Source organism: Geotrypetes seraphini, chromosome 13 (assembly GCF_902459505.1).
Source record: "Geotrypetes seraphini chromosome 13, aGeoSer1.1, whole genome shotgun sequence".
NCBI lineage: Eukaryota > Metazoa > Chordata > Amphibia > Gymnophiona > Dermophiidae > Geotrypetes > Geotrypetes seraphini.
This window is the reverse complement of record NC_047096.1, coordinates 11,342,187-11,359,440: the sequence shown is the minus strand read 5'-3', so window position 1 is coordinate 11,359,440 and position 17,254 is coordinate 11,342,187. Positions and strand designations below refer to the sequence as shown.

At 43.1% G+C, this 17,254-nt stretch overlaps 1 pseudogene; it reads right to left on the bottom strand.

Moving 5' to 3' along the window:
* Positions 1–6,582: 6,582 nt before the first annotated feature.
* On the bottom strand, positions 6,583–6,722 carry LOC117347920 (annotated as a pseudogene).
* Positions 6,723–17,254: the final 10,532 nt, after the last annotated feature.

Genomic DNA, 17,254 nt, shown 5'->3' with positions numbered 1-17,254 from the left:
AATAAATAGTGTGAAAAGTTTCAGCCTCTGATAACCAGCTGGTATTGTGATGTCATAATGCCTCACTCCACCAATGCCTAACAGCCAATCTCGTCAGTGATGTCACACTAGCGTGACTGTCCTTTACTTGGCTCACTTTTACTAAATTTTTGATTTCTAGAGTGGTGCAGTGGTTAACGCTACAGCCTGAACACCCTGAGGTTTTGGGTTCAAATCCACACTGTTCCTTGTGATCCTGGGCAAGTCACTTAATCCCCCTATTGTCCCAGGTACATTAGATAGATTGTGAGCCTGCCAGGACAGACAGGGAAAAGTGCTTGAGTACCTGAATACATTTATATAAACTGTTCTGAGCTCCCCTGGGAGAATGGTTTTTAGAAAATTGAATGAATAAAGATAGGCTTCCCAGTACTGTCCAAGAGATGGGATAAATCCTTTCATCTTAAAAGGCTGGTAATAAAAGAGATAAGTTTACTCCCTATGAAAGTATAAATCTTTGATCCTAAGACACTTAACTCCTGTAATCACCCTGGAAAAAGGTACCTTAACATTCTCTATCTTCAAGAACTGTCCTCGCATGATCTGGATCTTAACTTTGATGCTTTATTGTCATTCCAGAAACAAACTGATCTGATTTTAAGCTTCAGAAGATAACCACGAACTAAAATCTAAATATGCCTTGCTTTGGATCAGCCAGTGTAAGTATTCTTGTGTAATACAGGAAGCATGAAATATGATCAGACAATGGGGGAGGGGGGCCCGAGGGCTTCCATACTTGGTAGGATAGATTTATGCAGTACTACAGTGGACTAAGATTTTCATCTACGCTGCATGCTGTCTTTTCACATTTCCTGTGTGATTCCAGGCATTCTCCAGGGAAAAATCCGCATCCCCAGACACCACTGCAAAAGTCATAATGCCTGTCACAACTTAACCACAAGCAAGCCTCCTTAGATTACCACAGGAGGTTGAGGAAGCTATTTTTGAGATTGGGGATTACCCCTGTCTAGACAAGCTCCACTCTCAAAATGGCCATTTTCACTATGGAGTTTGTGGTAGCTGCTGTGGTCCCCTGTGTGTGGCGCAGTGGTTGAAGCTACAGCCTCAGCACCCTGGGGTTGTGGGTTCAAACCCCGCACTGCTCCTTGTGACCCTGGGCAAGTCACTTAATCCTCCATAGCCTCAGGTACGTTAGATAGATTGTGAGCCCACCGGGACAGATAGGGAAAATGCTTGAGTACCTGATTGTAAAACCGCTTAGATAACCTGAATAGGCGGTATATAAAATCCTAATAAACTTAAACTTAATGCTCACATTACCCTTCTCCTTAAATCACCTCCCTGGCTCCTCCGCATACAGCTCAAACTCATTTTATTGACCAGCAAGTGTATATGCTCTGCAGCTCCTCAATACCTCCTTTATCTCTTCCTATACTCTTCCCCTGGCCACTCTGCTTATCAGGTAAGTCTCTCCTGCCTGTACCCTTCTCCTCTACTGCCAACTCCCGACACCATACCTTCTACTTTGCTGCGCTGTATGCCTGCAACAAACTCCTTGACTCAGTACATTAGACTTTGTCTCTGGTGGTAATCAAATCCAGGCTGAAAGCGTTTAAATCCTAACCCCAACCCACTTATAAAGTTTGCCACTTCCTCTGTAGAGCCCTAACCTATCTACCTCATTATTTAATTTTCTATACTGTTCTCCCAGGGGAGCTCAGAATGGTTTACATGAATTCGGGTACTCAAGAATTTCCTTTTAGTCCTGACAGACTTACAATCTATCTAATGTACCTGGGGCAATGGGGGGGATTAAGTGACTTGCCCAGGATCACAAGGAGCAGTGTGGGTTTGAACCTCAGGTTGCTGAGGCTGTAGCTTTAACTACTGCACCACACTCCCTCCTATTCCCTTTGTAATCCCCTACCTGAGCAACATGTCTAGATTCACCCTTCTGTCCTGTTTCTCTGTCTCGTAATTAGATTGTAAGCTCTTATATTGTACAGCATTGTGTGCACCTGGTAAGTAGCACTAGTAGGTAGTTACGGGAACTTTTCTTGATGGCTCATCTCTTGTTACCAAATAGCAGTGATGTGGTTTCGAATAAAGGGTCACTGTGTGTATAAAGAGACCATTGAGTGGCTGTGTGGGAGGATGGGGTTCCACTTCAGAAGATCAGGAAGCAACTAAAAAGGGTCCCCTCTCCCGCCTTTCCTCCAAAGTACACAGATTGAGATCTTGAAGTCTGTTCCCATACGCCTTATCACGAAAAGACTACACACCATTTCCATAGCCTTCCTTTGGACCAACTCCATCCTTTTTATATCTTTTTGAAGGTGCGGCCTCCAGAATTGTACACAATATTCTAAATGAGGTCTCACCAGAGTCTTATACAGGGGCAGCAATACCTCCTTTTTCTTACTGGCCAGTTGCTGGTACTGTCATCACAGACACACCCTGTTGTGTGGTTGTCTGCTTTTCTGGTAAGATTCCTTTCAAACTTTCCACTAGCAGTATAAATCCAGAGTATACTAGCAGCAGCATAGAGCTAAAAATGTACACAGACAAACAGGCAATATTCAAATACCTAGGCAAAAAAAAAAGTGAATAAATTCACAAACAAAACAACCTCCTTGATACAGTAAAGCCGTTTTAGTGTTCAGAAGAATCAGGATCAATATCTAAAGGGAGAGAGCAGAGAAGCAAACACGAATTGGACCTAAAGAGGGTGAACAGAAGACTTCAAAGAACCAGATTTGTGCTGGGAATAGTCTAAGGTCCAGCTTTAAACACAACAGTGTATTTTGCCCTGGAATCTGTTACAGAGTGACGTTTTGAAACCCAAAAATGCCAGGATGCACTAAACAGGAAAGATTTTGATGTATAATACTTGCAGCCATGTACTGTGAGCATAAGAACATAAGAATTGCCGCTGCTAGGTCAGACCCGTGGTCCATCGTGCCCAGCAGTCGGCGGCCCCCAGATCAAAGACCAGTGCTCTAAATGAGTCCAGCCTCACCTGTGTACGTCCCAGTTTAGCAGGAACTTGTCTAACTTTGTCTTGAATTCCTGGAGGGTGCTTTCCCTTACAACAGCCTCCGGAAGAGCATTCCAGCTCTCCACCACTCTCTGGGTGAAGAAGAACTTCCTTACGTTCAACTTTAGAGAGTGCCCTCTCGTTCTCCCTACCTTGGAAAGGGTGAACAGTCTGTCCTTATCTACTAAGTCTATTCCCTTCATTATCTTGAATGTTTCGATCATGTCCCCTCTTTTCAAGGGAGAAGAGGCCCAGTTTATCTAATCTCTCGCTGTACGGCAACTCCTCCAGCCCCTTAACCATCTTAGTTGCTCTTCTCTGGACCCTTTCGAGTACTACCGCGTCCTTCTTCATGTACGGCGACCAGTGCTGGACGCAGTACTCCAGATGAGGGCGCACCATGGCCTGGTACAGCGGCATGATAACCTCCGATCTGTTCGTGATCCTCTTCTTTATCATTCCTAGCATTCTGTGATTTCTTGGAAGTTTCTAGCAGGGGATTAAACCTTCCAATCCGAATTAAGCATTGTTCAGTTTTACCATCAGCATGTCCAGAACTGCCCAACTAAGGAATGGCTTTCTTTTTGAGAGGCTGCCAGATGTTGACTGTCAACCAAACCTTTTTTTTTAATTATTATTATTATTTCTTTTACAGACACAAGTTATCCAAAATGTTGAAACTACAACTAGCAAGAAAAAAATCCTCCTCTCCCTCCCATCTTTCAGCTCCCATGCCAGACTTCGCTGTAAACCAGTTTTCCGCATTAATATTTTACACTCCCTACAATCACACATTCTTTAAAAATACCCTGGGAAACGTTCTTCTTTCACTCAGTACATAGGGAGGGGGGAGGGTGACGTTTTTATAGGCGTGGAATTATTTTTACAACTGTATGGACAGATCAGATTTTGCTCGTTGTTTACTGTCTGTAGTTGGCAGCCCTGTACGTTTCCAACAAAATATTTGTGGAATGAAAATTTACACGCTCCATTCACAATAGTCCCACTGGATTTTCTCTCGTACGTTAAAGTCTGGTGCCATCTAGTGGCGACTGCCTGTAAGGATGGAAGACGCATCATACTCATCAGAGCTAAAAACATTTAGGCCCTCTTTTACTAAGGTTCGCTAATCGGTTAGCGCACCTTAGTAAAAGAGGGGGTTACTGTACTTCTGTTGAGGCTGGGGGGTAATTCTAGCTCTCAAAACTTCACACAGTTGTACAGCTCCTTATGGTATTTTTAAAATGTGGCTTTTTTCTGCTCAGGTAGAGGACAGCTTTATAGCGTCTTTTCTTCCATAATCACTTGATTGTTGTTTGTTTGGGTTTTTTTTTTTTTGGGGGGGGGGGGATTAAACCGTATTTTAAAACAATAATTGAAATTTTTTTTGCAAAAGCAGCTTTAAAAATTGGCAATCTAAAATTAATGGAAAGGACGGTTATGTGCAGTGACTTAACGGTTTCCCAACATTAGCCATCTAGCTTTTAAAAAATCTGCAAATTTGGAAATTACCCATGAGGTTCTAGGGAGGGAAAAATCAGTGAATAGTTATGGTTTTGATGATGATCTGCTGTTTTGTATTATAGAAAAGATGATTAACAGAGAACCTCAGAGCAGTTACTTCAAAGTCTTCCTGAAGGTGCCACAAACTTTAATTAGGAAAGATACAATGTAATAGATACATTTTTTAATGAAAGGATATAAAGGGGGATAAACGGAGGGGAAAATATTCTGATCCTGACAGGAGACAGGTTGGATCTAGCATTGGTCCAAGTGATTGATTGTAAGCATTAACATGGAGAGAGATCCAGGTAAGTAATCATTCGGATTTAGATTGAAATACTGGCGTTTTCCAGATCCGGGTCACAAGATCCTATGTTCAAAAAGCTGATTGCATGTATTTGAAGGATAACGACAGCGTAAATTGTAAATAAATACCTGTATTCCTCAGTTGGAGGGAGAGGGGGGGTATTTCTTTCTAAGTTTAGATTGACAAACGTATTTTCTTTTTCCGTAAATATTCAGAAGAGATCAAAGGGAAACACCCAACACGTAAAATTCCCTGAACTAGACTTTTGTTTTTAAAAAGAAAAAAGTAAAAGAATATTGGTCCCATGTTTGTGGGTTGTTTTTTTTAAACATTACTAGCTATTATTCTCTCAAAACTTGCCTCAGCTCTGAAGACATAAAGAAGTGAGGTTATATAGACACTGAAAAGTAGTATTTTTAGGATAGTCTATACTTTTGTACGATTATTTTACGCTTGGAAAGCTCTTTATGGTTTGTAAAACGTCAAAAATAATCTTGACTCATTAAAGTTGTACACATACAAGAAAACGTTAACCGTGGCCATTTCAGCCTTGTCGTTGTGTTTACGAGTCCCTTTCTCTTAGAAGAAAACCAGGGCTTGATTTTGGATCCCCCTGCGCTACATGCATGAATTTGTAGATCTGATCTTAGAGAAAGTAGTGATTGAGCATTGCATGGAAAGGAAAAAACAATTCGGACACATGCTAATGTGCACAGACAAGTTTTCTTTGATGCATGCGAAGGGAATCAACAGGAACATATGGAATGCTTGAGGAAGGGAGCAGAGAAGGCGCAAAGCCTCGGCAAGGAAGCCCTGCAGTTTCCACCGCTCGCCCCCCCCCCCCTCCTCCTCTCATTCGGCCACAACATTTCTCGTAAACAACTTTTCTTTCCCGCCTTTCCTGGCCCTCTGATTATTGTTTTTTTTCAGAGGCGCGGCGCGAGACAGTGACCCGCCCTCTTCTGTCCGTTTTTTGATTGGTCCGCTCCGCACTGTAAACAAGGGGGCAGGGCCTTACGACGGCGATTCGGATTGGCTGAGCCGTGGAGGCGGGAGAGAGGGCGGGAAAATGTAAGCCCGGAATGAATTGGTTCGCCTTTGTTTGGGCGCGCGCCGTGGCCCCGGGGGAAGCGCTGTGCAGGCGGCAAAATCCATGTGCATCCCACCCTTAGAAAGTGAATACGGATCTCTCTGCCCCCCCCCCCCCCAGCGCTTAACTTCCTCCCTCAATACATTTCCCCAATGGGCAGCTCTTAAGACAAGGGTGTCAAAGTCCCTCCTCGAGGGCCACAATCCAGTCGGGTTTTCAGGATTTCCCCAATGAATATGCATGAGATCTGTTTCCATGCACTACCCTTTGTATTGGACTTAAGGTTACTATATGGCTCCAGAAAAAGGAGGACGGATTGAGACATCCGGATTTTACTTCCTGCCCTGCTGCGGAACCTAGGCGCATTCCAATTATTCCGAAAGCATCTGAAAACCTGGCTTTTCTCCAAAACATAAAGCTATCTATTTCAAATGTAAAGCTTGCTATCCTCTTCATAACCTCTAATTTCTTATTATGTCCTTCCCTCATTTATTGAATTACCTGTAAACCGTGGGAGCTCTATCTTTATGGAGATGATGCGGTATACAAACTTAAGGTTTAGTTTAAGTAAAACCCGGATGTCTCAATTCGTCTTCCTTTTTCTGGAGCCATATGGTAACCCTAAAGCAGCAGCCGGTTAAACCGAAGGGATTTTGCATCCGCACCTTGCAGTCCTTGATTTTGAAGTGATGGTTGTAGCATCCATTAGCCTCTTGCCTGTAGTACTTTTAAACTGATAAGAACAGATACTACACTTGATCTTAGCCAAAAGGCCGAGAAGCGATCTGTAGTACTTTTTATTTATAACATTTTATTGAAGGAAATAATATAATACAAATAGATTTCATTTCAAATAAAATTACAATTACCATATTTACATAAATATTTCTAGCATTCCTTCAAAATATATTTTCAAATGACCCCAATCAACCCCACTGCTACCCCTCACCTCCCTTCCCCTCACTTCCTCCCTCCTCTTCCCCCTTCCCTTTTTTTCTCCTCCAATTCACATTATATTAAAGTAATTAATAAAACTATAATATAAAATGAAATTTATCATTCCTTCAATATACAATATGACCTATTTCATTCTACCCCACACACCCCAACTTCCCCCCTCCCTCTTTTGAATAATAATGGAAGATGACACATATTACCAGGTATTACAAAGTTAAAAATATTTCCAAAGTTTCAATGTAAAATATTAACAATCATACTTTGTGCTTTAGAGGAAAGATTTTGAATATATGGGTCCCAAATTTTCAACCCCCCCCCAAAAAAAAACAACATGTACGTCTTGGAAACTTATAAATATCCCTAACTTCAAATAAAATTAAACAATGAAGTTGATTCCTCCAATGCCCTGTAGTACTTTTAAAGCTAAGCTGAGAAAATATTGTGCTCAGCATTATAACCAAGCTCTGGAATTGGTTGCCAGAGGATGTGGTAGAAAGCGGTTAGCGTAGCTGGGCTTAGAAAAGATTTGGATAAGTTCCTGAAAAACAGTCTATAAAACAAGGGTAAAGAGCAATGAATCTAGCTATTCTGGGATCTTGCCAGGGATGGGTTTCATGGTCTGACCCAGGATGGCAATTCTTATGTTCTTATGGGACTTTTGGAGAATGTAATCGTGGAATAGCTGTTCTACAGGGGGTGCTGAAAAGTTCTCACCAACTTCCTAAATTCTGAGCATTATTTTGCCACTGTAGCTGAAAAGAATGTTTTCTTATTTTGTTAGGTGCCAATTTGCAGAAACGGAATTCTGTTGTTTGACATTGTTTCAGATTGTTAATTGAACCATATCCATGTCATTCTCTTCTTGATTGGGCTGAGAACTTTTCAGCACCCCTTCCTATACTTAAAGAGTGTTCAGCTTGGAAAAAAAACCCATATAATAAGAGGTTTATCAAATCGTGATGATCATGGTACTTGTTCCATGATCATCACGATTTGATAAACCTCTTATAAATCTTATAAACCTCTTATAAATCTTATAAGAGGTTAAACCTCTTATAAATCTTATAAGAGGATAAACCTCTTATAAGATTTGATAAACCTCTTATAAGAGGTTTATCAAATCGTGATGATCGTGGTACTTGTTCCATGATCATCACGATTTGATAAACCTCTTATAAGAGGTTTGATAAACCTCTTATAAGAGGTTAAACCTCTTATAAATCTTATAAACCTCTTATAAATCTTATAAATCTTATAAGAGGTTAAACCTCTTATAAATCTTATAAGAGGATAAACCTCTTATAAGATTTGATAAACCTCTTATAAGAGGTTTATCAAATCGTGATGATCATGGAACAAGTACATATAAGGCCTAGGGACCACCTATGAAAATTCTAATAAATTTAAAAGAATTTGGAAAGAGCATTTTTTTTTCTCAGTTAAGCTGTGGAACTGCCGGAAGTGGAGGAGGATGGACAGTCGACAAGTTTCCGGAGGAAAGCCCATACACCATTATTGGCTAAGAAGACTTGGGAAAGCCGCTGGGTATCCCTGGATGTGAGCACCAAGGAATGGATATACTCAGTGGGTCCTGCCAGATACTTGTGACCTGGTTTGGCCACTGTCAGTGTCCCATTTGTAAAAAGAAGAAAACCAAGTGGGGGATGGGATTGTACATATCAACCTGGGAATCAACAATTGTATTAAAAACTGTACACAATGTATCAATACCCAAGTGTAATGTCCTTTATCTTCAGTGACCCGTCACGGTCCGTGTTTCGGCCCCTCATTGGAGGCCTGCCTCAGGGGTGGTGGAGCTGGGCTGAAAAGATGTACTGTATGTACATTATATAAATATATGTGCAAAAGAGCCAACATAAATACCTGAAGAAAATATGAAGAATCATATGTAAAACAGCATATATAAAAAACATATATATAACTAAAGTATGAGTAAAGTGTCATGTATAAAACAAACAGCATTGTGGTAGACAAGAATGAAAATTATGAATGTGAACATAATAATGAAAAGGCATAATCTCTAAAATTGTCAGAGATAAGAAAACAACAAATCAAACATGTCTCAATAAGAACAAGAAAATAAATAACAGAGGAAACATGGCAAAGAAGGCAAGACAGTCTGACATGTTGATGTGCACATTCCCATTCCCCACTCGGGTCTCTTTTTCTTGCTCTGCTTGACGTGGGGTTGCTTTACCTGGTTTTAGTATTCTGTAGTGTCACATGTGTGACTTGTCTGGCTTAACTTTATCAGAGCCCCATTTGCCACAGGTGAAGCATAAATACAGTACAGATGCTTGAAAGGAACACTTCGAAGGATGTGTTATATATTGTTAATTAAAAGATCATTCTTTTTTTATTTGTAGGTTTCCCTGGCAAGGAAGATCCTTGTTGGCAAATTGCGCGGCAGCTCATTCATATTGGAGACTGGATCAATGAAAGAACCATTAGGGAATACAGAGACAACTTGTACCAAGACAATCTTCAGCAAGTAAATATTCTTGGTGCTTGATGATACAGTATATACTGCTTGGGCAAAGACCCCCCTCCCGTACTTAAATGTCTCCAGTAACAGATCTGAAGAATCATTGTTGTACAGTTCAGTTCTATAGTTCAGGAAGACTTGAAGTTAGTGCTTTTTGTTTTTTTTTAAATGATTGTCTTTGAGTTGAGAAAGAGGGCCTACAGTTCTAGTGAAATGGCCTACATTTGGAAATCAAATTTTTTATAAAAATCTCAGATTGATTAAGTTAAGTATAACTCATAGCAACTCTCTAGACCAGGGGTAGGCAATTCTGGGCCTCGAGAGCCACAAGCAGGTCAGGTTTTCAGCAAAATATCTGTCCCATAAAAAAAAATGAAAAAGTCCCCCCTGATTGGTTTGACTGAGCTGATCAGGGCCTTAAGCACCTCTCCCTTGTATTCAGGATAAAGAGGGAGCCTAAGGAAGTCCCTGATTGGCTCAGACGCCTAAGACCCCTCCCAAGGGGAGGGACCTGAGACATCTGAGCCAATCAGGGCCTTAGGCCCCTCCCCATGCATTACATGATGCACTGGGGTGGGACTTAGGCCCAGCATTGTAGACGGTGTGAGCACCCCTCCTGCTCCCAACTTAAAAGATACAGGGGAGTGGGTCAGTTTGTATGGGTGGGGAGCATCCAGTGGCAGGAGGGAGTGGGCATCCCTCCTATCATTTTTTTTTGTTCGGTGGGGGGCAGTGGCTCGGGGGTGCTGGAGCAGGGAGGGCATGGTGCGGGGGGGCTTTTTTCTTTTTTTTAATGGTACAGATTGTGTGTGTTTAACACACGCACATCTGTGGCATAAAAAACCCAAACAGAAGCCCTAACAGCAGTGACAGGAAGCTGCTTCCCCTATCAGTGCTGTCAGGGCTCTGTGCATGTGTCAATCGCTTACTGAGCGTGTGATCGGTTGCATTTGCATGCAAATCATTTGCATGCAAACTTGATAGTGCATCGATTGCTGCTGGAGAATCGGCCAACAGCAATCAAGTCGCTATCTTTAGTGCATTTAGCCCTTAGTGTTTTCTATAGGATTGTCCCCTAAACCCCTAATTTTATAAAAAGCGCTGAAAACTACGCACACGATTTTGGGTGCATACTCAATTTTCTCTTGCAATTTAATTGAAATAACAAACTAGCGTCAATAATTGGCGCTAATTAGAATTAATTACAAGTTACACATGTGAATTTAGGCTTAGGATTCATGCCTAAATTTTACACTCGAGTCAAAAAAGGGGTCATGGAAATGGACGGATCAGGGGCAGTCCTTTAAGTTCTGTGCGCAGTCATGGAATAAGAGCATGGTTGTAAGCGTTTGGAACCATATTTTCTTTGGTGCAAATGGGCGCGCCCATACTTTGGCGTGGTTCCCTGGCGTAAGCGTTATTCTATTAACCCTGCCTAACTTTAAGCGCGGCTTATAGAATAGCGCTTTTTATTCGGTGATGATTATATAGGTGCCATATATAGAATTTACCCCCTAAATGCTTGTGCTCCATCTGATGACAGTCCTCCTGCTTAACATAACAGTAATATCCGTGCCTGTGCTTTATTACAGGATCAATGGTTAGATCAGCGGAGAAATGCTCAAGCTGGAAGACAGCACTTCATTTTCTATTCACTTAGAAAGATTTGTGAGGTTTTAGAATATTTTCTGGCTAGTCGTATTTAAGCAACTTAGCAACGGTAGTCCAGAGATAAGTGAAATTGTCCTAGTGTTGAAGGAGTTGCCTAAGGCTCCTGAAACACCTGCCCCCTAGAGGCGATTATCACTATTAAACAGTTCACCTTTAAAATATATATTATTTATTTATTTATTTCACCTAAACCTAAGTGGTTGACAAAGAACATACATTATGATATAGCAATACATTAAAACAAAACACATTAAGGGCCCATTGAGATTTAAAGGGCTTCGGGGCTGTTGCGAAACCCTCACGATCTACATACAATTCCAATTTATTAGAAAATCACTCGTGCTAGGGTCTTCAGTCGTTCTTTTTAGCCCAGTCACGCCACTGCGCAAATGTACGAGGGGACCGCTGAAAAGTTCTCAGCCCAACCAACACAGTCGGGGCAGTCTCCATCGAGGGCTGTACACTCGGCCCAGTGATTTTCCTTTTTTTTTTTTTTCATTCTGTATTTTTCCGACAGAACGAAAAAAGTGGAAAATTGCTGAACTATGTGTCTAGCCCTCCATGGAGGCTGCCCCGACTTTGTTGGTTGGGCGGAGAACTTCTCAGCGGCCCCTCGTATAGGAAGCTGAGCTGCTCAGGCCAACCTCCCCAAAAACTCCCATGAATCCTGTGTATGTACCAGAAGACCAAAGATCTGTGACAATGGATTTATTTCAAGGAAAATAAAATGTACTTATAAGAATGCATGTGGCATTAAAAGTTTTTTTTCTATTGCAAAATTGCAGCTTTTGCGTCCATTAGTAGACAAATGTTAAGTATAAGTTACTTGTATAGAGTTCCTTTTTTTTTTTTTCTTTATAAATAACCGAGAAGGCCAAGTTAAATATCACACTCACAATCAACAAAATATAACCAGTGGTAAAAGTCTGGAAACATGAGGGGCTCCTGAAAAGTTCTCAGCCCAACCAAGAAGAGAATGATGTGGAGCCATGAAACTTACAAATTATTCCACACTTTTCTTGACACTTTTCATTTCAATGAGGCAAATGGGCACAAGTATAGGGAAACCAAGCCATTGTGACATCACCAATGAGGTTGGCTCTTAGGTATTGGTGGAATGAGGCATTATGACATCACAATATGAGGGACCACTGAGAAGTCTCAGCCCAACCAAGAAGAGAATGATGTGGAGCCATGAAACTTACAACTTATTCCATACTTTTCATTTCAATGAGGCAAATGCATCTAGCACATGGGCACAAGTGTAGGGAAACCAAGCCATTGTGACATCGCCGATGAGGTTGGCTCTTAGGCATTGGTGGAATGAGGCATTGTGACATCACAATATGAGGGACCGCTGAGAAGTTCTCAGCCCAACCAAGAAGAGAATGATGTGGAGCCATGAAACTTACAACTTATTCCACACTTTTCATTTCAATGAGGCAAATGCATCTTGAAAATGGGCACAAGTGTAGGGAAACCAAGCCATTGTAACATCACCAATGAGGTTGGCTCTTAGACATTGGTGGAATGAGGCATTGTGACATCACAATTCGAGGGACTGCTGAGAAGTTCTCAGCCCAACCAAGAAGAAAATGATGTGGAGCCATGAAATCTACAAGTTATTCCACACTTTTCAGACTGGCAGCAAATCTTGAGTGATTTGCTGGTAGTCTGAAGGTTGTGTGTTAATGTTCCCCTGCAGTTTTTGCCTGAAGGTGAAACATGACCACGTTGGGTCTTTGTTGCTAATAAATCATACGTCTTCTATTTGAACCAATCTGCTTCTTGGTTGTTGTGTACATTATGACAGATTTTTGCCTCTATTTTGTGTGTACTGTGGTGTATGAATAATGGTTTCCAGGTCTTAAACTTAATTTGTGATGGTTTAAACAGCCAATGCAAAGAAACAAGGTTGGAGAAAAATACTCCAACGAGGAACATTAAAACCAATTTGGCTGTATAGACCTCTACGCAGGCGTGCCACAATACAAATCACTGCAATAAGGAGAACCATTTGATAGACCACCCTTGCAAAATCATCACTTGTGCCCTCGCTGACAAGTATGATTCCAGGATTTCTAAATAAGGAACCTGAGAGCATATATGTACAACATTACTCCCCACTGAGATTACACTAGTGTCTGGGTCCCACAGTCCTTTGAACCGAGCCCATGGCTGTAGCCTTTTGGCCAAAACTTAAATCAGGCAGAAAAAGGATTTTGGACCAGTTTCGGCACTGGAACCAAAACCAAAATTCAGTCCCCGCCTCTAACGTAAGGAAATTCTTCATCACCCAGAGAGTGGTGGAAAACTGGAACGCTCTTCCGGAGTCTGTCATAGGGGAAAACACCCTCCAGGGATTCAAGACAAAGTTAGACAAGTTCCTACTGAACCAGAATGTACGCAGGTAGGGCTAGTCTCAGTTTGGGTGCTGGTCTTTGACCAGAGGGCCGTCGAGGGAGCAGACTGCTGGGCATGATGGACCACTGGTCTGACATAGCAGTGGCAATTCTTATGTTCTTATAACTGAGAGGGGACATGATCGAAACATTCAAGGTACTGAAGGGAATAGACTTAGTAGATAAGGACAGGTTGTTCACCCTCTCCAAGGTAGAGAGAACAAGAGGGCACTCTCTAAAGTTGAAAGGGGATAGATTCCGTAGAAATGTAAGGAAGTTCTTCTTCACCCAGAGAGTGGTGGAAAACTGGAACGCTCTTCTGGAGTCTGTCATAGGGGGAAACACCCTCCAGGGATTCAAGACAAAGTTAGACAAGTTCCTGCTGAACCGGAACGTACGCAGGTAGGGCTAGTCTCAGTTAGGGTGCTGGGCTTTGACCTAAGGGCTACCGCGTGAACGGACTGCTGGACACTATGGACCACTGGTCTGACCCAGCAGCGGCTGTTCTTATGTTCTTAATTGGCCCTACTTTGGATTTGCAAACACAACAGGGTGGCTCTCTTTTACCACGCCTGGAGCACTAAATGCTCCGACATTGCTCTGAGGCCTATAGAATTCCTATGAGCATCGGAGCTGTGTCAGAGCATTTAGCCCCCCCCCCCCCCGGCTGCAGTAGCAATCTCTACCGTAGCTTTGTAAAAGAGGGCTTTTATTAGCACAAAACTATCCATATCAAAGATCCAATGCAGAAAAAGTCCAAATGGTATAGAAAACCGAGGACTCAACACTGTGTTTCGGCAAATTGCCTTCCTCAGGAGTCCCAATCCACAATAAGGGGGAAATTCTGTAAAAGGAACCTAACTTACCCCCCTCCCACCTTTTACAAAAGCGCAGAAGAGGTTTTAAGCACCGGCCAGCGTGCTGGATGCTCTGTGCTGCTCCTATGAGTGTCTGTCCTGGTGGGTTCGCAATCTGTACCTGGGGCAATGGGGGATTAGGGTCTTGAGGCACTAAGAGGATCAGGAAGACCTTGTGGGTCTGCTCCGATCCGTTTCAGAAAGAGCTATCGATGCACTAAAAAGTTTGCATGCAAATGATTCACTTGGATATTCGCCATAATCCCTGACTCTCTGATCCGACGGATCTCTGTAATAGCGACTCTCACACATGCGCAGAGCTGGCAGGGGAAGCCCGAACAGCTGAGAGGCAGGTGAAAGCCTTCTGCCATTCAGCTGTTTGGGGCAGGAAACCTCTTTTTTCTCTCTTTTTTTTTTTAATGGGCGCAGATGCCCATTAAAAAAAAAAAAGAATCCCCCTCCCGCTGATGACTGCCTCCCCAATGACCCCTGATGAATGCGGTATCGGGAATCCCCCCCCTATGCACTAGCGAAAATTGGCAGGAAGGATGGCCATTCCCTCCTGCCATTTGCCCCTCCCCCTTCTACGCGTGAGACAAAAATGGCAGGAAGGATGACCACTCCCCCCCCTCCCAAAGCAGCAAAATGAAAGGAGGGATGCCCACTCCCTCCTGCCACCAAAAACCCATCCCTGCGCCAGGCACCCCCTCAAACATCCCCTCCCCCCTTTCCTCCCTGAAAATAAAGGCAGGAAGGATGCCCACTCCTTCCTGCCATCGGAGGTTGCAGCAGGTTAGGGTTTCTGCTTGTGCTGGGAACGTTAAGTACAGGGGTAGGGATGGAGCATGTGTGTGCAGAAGGAGGGGCGCATTGAAGGAGCAGATATGGGGGGGCAGAGAAGGCAGGGGAGGGGCAGTACTACCCTGGGTGCCTCTCACCCTCGCTACGCCACTGTATGGAACCTAAAAATATCCCGGAAGAAATAAGAGCAATCAGCCTGGCATGTCCATAGGCAATAGATTAATCACCCAGCTGGGGTTCATGGCAGGTGGGCTGATCACCCAAGTCGGGTCAAAAATGGTCCAGCTGGAGAAGGCAATATGGCGGCTGCATGGACTAGGACTGCGTTCCCTATCTGGCAGAACAAGGGGAGAATACCGAATACTGAACTTGAGGCTCAGGTACTTCCTAGGATATCTTTTATAACCTTGGATTAATAAAGGTGTGACCTTTTGTTCACTTATCTTCCCTGAGCTTATCGTTGGGGGTGTCTGGGTATTAGCCAGGCATACGGATGTGTGCAGCCTGCCTTTGTTAACGATATTATAGTAGTCATTATTGAGAATTAATATATAGGCATAAGACTGAATACAGAGAGAGTCCATAATCACTTATATAGCGCTGAAAGGCATACACCGCGTTGTACATTTTTACATTTATAGACGGTCCCTGCATGGAAGAGCTTACAATCTAACTTGGACAGACAGACATGACATACATATAAGGTTGGGGATGCAGAACCCAAGGTGAGAGGAGTTAGGAGTCGAAAGCACTCTCAAAGAGGAGGGCTTTTTAACAGGGCCTTGAACACAAGCAGAGACGTAGCCCACCGCAGGGATTCAGGCAGCTTGTTCCAAGCATACGACACAGCAAGGTAGAAAGGATGGAGTCTGGAGTTGGCACCTGAGGAGAAGGGCACAGATAGGAGGGACTTACCAGCTGAGTGGAGCTCAAGGGGTGGTGGGGGAACACAGGGGGAAATAATCAAAGAGAGATAGTGAGGGGCAGCTGAGTGAGTGCATTTGTAGGTCGGTAAGGGGAGTTTGAATTGTATTTGGAAATGGATGGTAAGCCAATGAAGCGACTTTAGGAGAGGGGTAACATGAGTATAGCGGCTCTCCCGGAATATGAGTCGTGCAGCTGAATTTTGGACAGATTGGAAGGAAGCGAGATGGTTAAGCGGAAGGCCTGAGAGTACTGAGTTGCAGTAGTCTAAGTGCAAGGTGATGAGGGCGTGGATAAGTGTTTTGGTTATGTGATCAGAGAGGAAGAATCGGATTTGGTAATATTATAGATGAAGAAAGCGGCAGGTTTTAGCAGTATGTTGTACCTAGGCGATGAAGGAGAGAGAGGAGTCCAAGATGACCCTGAGATTACGAGCAGACAAAACAGGAATGATGAGGGTGTTGTCCACAGAGACGGAGAACGAGGGGCATGGAGAGGTGGGTTTAGGTGGGAAGATGACCAGCCTTGTTTTACCCATATTCAATTTTAGATGGTGGTGAAACATCAAGGTGGCAATGTCAGACAGGCAGGCTGAGACTCTGGTCTGGGTTTCAGTAGAGATATTTGGCGCAGAGAGGTAGATCTGGGAGTCATCGGCATAGAGGTGATACTGGAAGCCATGGGAGGAGATCAAGTGAGCAAGTGCAGATTGAGAAAAGAAGTGGTCCCAGGACAGTGCCTTGAGGTACACCAATCAATAGCAGGAAGGCTGCGGAGGACGAACCATGGTTGCATACACTGAAGGTGCGATGGGAGAGATAGGAGAGGGCAGAAACTCGGAATCCCAACAAGGACAGTGTATCAAGAAGTAGGTGATGATCAACAGTACCAAAGGCGGCAGACAGATCGAAAAAGATGAGGATAGAGTAGAGGCCTTTGGATATGGCCAAGAACAGGTCATTGGAAATTGGAGCCATAGAGCTGGTTCCAGATGCAGATTCAGGCTCAGACAGATACTCTATATACTTCATAGTGCCCAAGAAAAACTCAGATGACTGGAGTTCAAACCTAGATCTCAAGGCAGTCATTGCGATGTTGAAAGTTCCAAGATTCTGGATAGAAACTGAAATCAGTCATTGCTTTGGTTGCTCCATAAGGAATCGTATGCTGTTCAACAGGAAAGAGAATTATCAGGGTAA